The 3,803-nt window shown below is 43.1% G+C and overlaps 1 protein-coding gene across 2 annotated transcripts in view; it reads left to right on the top strand.

Annotated features, from left to right (window-relative positions):
• LOC112151339 (cadherin-18) overlaps nucleotides 1–3,803 on the top strand; it is a 216,225-nt gene that overhangs the window by 99,585 nt on the left and 112,837 nt on the right. The window contains exon 1 of one of the 2 annotated variants that reach the window (XM_024280202.2): nucleotides 51–308. The exons of the other annotated variant lie outside the window; for it this stretch is intronic. The gene's annotated coding sequence lies outside the window, so the exon portion shown is untranslated. Of the gene's footprint in view, nucleotides 1–50; nucleotides 309–3,803 lie in introns of those variants that run through there. 2 annotated transcript variants of the gene reach the window in all.

Raw genomic sequence — 3,803 nt, 5'->3', positions numbered from 1 at the left:
TGATCTGAAATCCGACCAATCAGGCCTCTCCGTGGGTCTGATCCGCGCAGCAGCTGGGCAGGATTGGAGGAGAGATGCGCACACACGCACCCGCTCGGCTCCGGTCGCTCGTGCACGTGCGCGCGCGCACACGCTCGGAGGAGAGGACGGTGCAGGCTCTCCGCGAGCCGCGCAGTGGAGCTTTGCCCCGGAGAGGATGGAAGCGGCGCGCGGAGGAACCTGAGAACCGGACGGAAGGAGCAGGAACGCGCCGACACCCCGAACCCGCCGCGAGGCAGCCGGCACGCGCCCGAGGCGCACGAGGACAGGTGAGAAGAAGTTTCTGCGTCTTTTTTTCTCGCTGCGTGTGGAGCGCACAGTAAGTTGCTCTTTGCGTCTGTGCGCGTGGCTGAAAGATGAGGCGGGCGTGCGCCTCCGCAAATGCGCAGCTGCGTGGAGTTGGAGGTTTTGTGGCTGCGCGCGCGCACAGAACTGTGCCCAGTTAAATTGGGCTCTAAACAGGCACAGGGGGTGAAGATAGGTGGGGAGGAGCGCGCGTGCGGGGGGTGGGGGCGCGCTTGTGCTTCTTCTCATGCAGCAGAGTTTGCAGGCAGACAGGCTGCAGCTGCAGCTGCATGCAGCAGAGTTTTGGATGACAGACGGGGCGCGTGTCACAGCGGGAGTTTGAGGGAGCTCGTGCGCGTGCCGCACCAGTGTTAGTGGAATCTCCGCGCAGTGCAGGACGCGGGAGCCTCTCCTGACTGCAGCCTCGTCTCTGAGCTTCATCTGCTCAGCCATCGTCAGTCTGAGACGCGCTGAGCGCAGACAGGTCGTGCACCACATATTTAAGGTGTTCCCGCCTCAGACGATGCAGATCTGATCAGCGCGTGAGTGTTCCTGCAGATGTGACACAGGTTGTCTTTGATGAGGGCCTCTGGATGTAGATGTTCCATGAACACTCCGACTCTGAGTAAATCATCTCCATTAGCTGCAGATGATTGAAAATATGCAGAAACATCAACATTTTACAGCTGCTGTGAAGTGTGGCCTTCATGTTCACACATGGATGTTTGACCTTTCTGTTGACGAGTCAGAAACCTCCCAGCTTTCAGATTTGCTGATTAGTTTTCAGCAGCAGAACCCTGTTGGTGATGAGAGGTCTGACCTGCAGCTCCAGCACAAACCATGAGGGGAATAAATCATCTATGAATCCAGGATTCTGCTTTAGATCTTCTCCAGACTCCTCACTCTGATCCCAACCGTGAGTTACCTTCAGAAAGCGTCAGACAAATGGTTCCCGCCACCGGATCTGTCAAAGCTAAATGAGCCAGCTGGAGGCCTAAAGACTTGGACCTTGATCTGGAGGCATACTGGTCGTCTGCCCAGTTTGTTCTGGCAGGGAGAACAATCTGGAACGCATGCAGCTGAATCCTTCAGGGGGAGGAGGTTAATAGCTGACAGTTAACTAGTTAGCAGGTTAAAAGATAATCTGATGAAAACAGGTCTTATTGACCGGAAAGGGCAAAAAAGACTTTATTATACATATAATGTATGCAGATAGACGATTTAAACTGCAGCTAATTAGAATATTTATAATGTCAAGTCTGATAATCACCTAATTATTGACTGTTTAATCCTAAAATGTAATATTTACAAATCATAAAGAGAGAAAATAAGCCTCCAGTGAGCGTTTGACACTGATCAGCTGCTGATCTTCCAAAGGAAAACGTTGGTTTGTCTCACGTTTCCATTCAGCGACAACAGAAACCCCAAACCCGTAAAGGTCTGAAGAACGGCGCCGTGATGGGGAGATAATGATAACCTTAAACGTGTTAATCACCGGGATCTCTGTTTGACAGCAGAGGAAGAGAAGGCCCTGCAGTGTGGTGTCAGCTGAGGTGTGAGCTCCTGCTCTCAGCAGACACTCGCCGTTTGCCTGCAGAGATCCAAAATGACTCTCAATCAAAGCGCTCTTTAATGTCCTCGCAGAAACCGGTTTAGCTGCTTTCAGGTAACAAAGGTTATGGATCCTCCGTTTGATTGGCACCTGTCATTTAACAGTCTCACCTTTCCCTCATTAGCCTGAAATCAGACTAAACCTTCTAAAATAAGAGAAACCATGTGGACCTCTGGAGGAAAACCTTCAATGTTCACGGTGAAGGTCGACCTCCTCGTGTGAAAACACAAATCAAGTCTGGATTTTAGCGTCCTACTCAAGTCAGGGCGATAAAACGATACCGATATATAACAGAACTTTTTCTCAATAAAGAATGTGTCTATCGCAATAGGCTTTTATTTTGAAGGATCCAACACCCCCGCGGTCACTTCCACTAAATCCTCTCCGTTAACGTTTAGTTTCGGATGATAAAGCAGCGATTTTTAACCAGTCAGAACTGGAACCTGCTGGACTCAAAGCAGCAATAAAACGTTCAATCAAAAGTGTTGATTCGGGGATCGCGATGTAGCATTAGCAAGATGCTAATGCTAATGAGCTGCTCCGTGTTCACAGAGTGTTTTAAAGTCAGAGAATATTTTCACTGACCAGACTTTAGGACGTGGAGGATAAATACAACAAAATTATTTCATAGGACATTCATATAACATTTATTTTAGTATAATGACTATGGCTGAGAATCAGTGGGTACCTCATGCTACGATGTGATACATGGCTCACGATATTGATGATATCACGATACTGCGATAATTGGTAAAAATCATCTCTAATCACTCACATAATACAGAGGAACACATTTTGGGGAAATATTTATTTTTTAACTTGAACACATTATAATAAACAACTTGTGTTTTAGTTTGTGCAACAAATAATCAACACTTTAGTGCAAATCAGTAATAGTCTTTGATGAGCATTAACACCAATTGAATGTGAATTATTTGTCAAATTCAGTGCTAACAATAGTAAACATGAACAGCAGTGACACTAATAGTTGTAAACAACAGAACAAAAATTCAATAATTCACGTATCTACCCCCCTATCTACCTTTAATGTCAATGATATATAACAACAACAGTCCAGATCTTTATGTTTTCAGGCTGTTTTTTGTTAGGATTTAAAATAAAATGTAAATAGTTGGAGGCAGAATTAGAAAAGTTCTCGTAAATCTATCTCTTGGATGGATGGATGGATAGTACTTCCTGGTCAGAGTAACACTCATACTTTAAGTCAACCATGGTAAAAAATACTACTAAAATAATAAATAATACATTGAAATAATTGTTCATAAAAAAATACTAAATAGGTGTTAAATTGTTCAAAAAACAGAGCAAAATAATAATAAAAATAATAATAAAAATAATAACTATGAGAAAGCATCTGCTGTTGTTCTTTCAGAATGTTTGAATTTGAAGTCATGCCATAAAATGTTCAACCATTTAGAAATTACTTCTATGAAATTTAATTTTCTTAAAAACAAAATCAGAAAAAAAAGTAAAAAAAAAGTAAAAAAAATAAATAAATAAATAAAAGTAAAAGGCCTAAGGTATTTCTGTGTAAAGTAGTGTTATAATTTTAAGTCAGTTTTGTATAACTTGAAAACATTAGAAAATATTTGTAGAATGAATGTTTGTTTCTAAATGGAAATTATCAAACAGTTTTACTTATGCTTTCTTGAAACTAGAAAACTTTTGTGTCAATTTGAATATACATATGTTTATATATATATATATATATATATATATATATATAAACATAGAGACTCAGAGAGGAACTGGAGGAAGCTTGGAAGGTGAAAGTGACAGTGGTGCCCGTGGTAACTGGAGCACTCTGGGCTGTAACCTCCAACCTGGAGGAGTGTCTACAGCAGAT

The sequence above is a fragment of the Oryzias melastigma genome, linkage group LG20, assembly GCF_002922805.2.
Source record: "Oryzias melastigma strain HK-1 linkage group LG20, ASM292280v2, whole genome shotgun sequence".
Taxonomy (NCBI): Eukaryota; Metazoa; Chordata; class Actinopteri; order Beloniformes; family Adrianichthyidae; genus Oryzias; species Oryzias melastigma.
The sequence above is the reverse complement of the archived record's forward strand: the minus strand, read 5'-3'. Positions and strand labels throughout refer to the sequence as shown.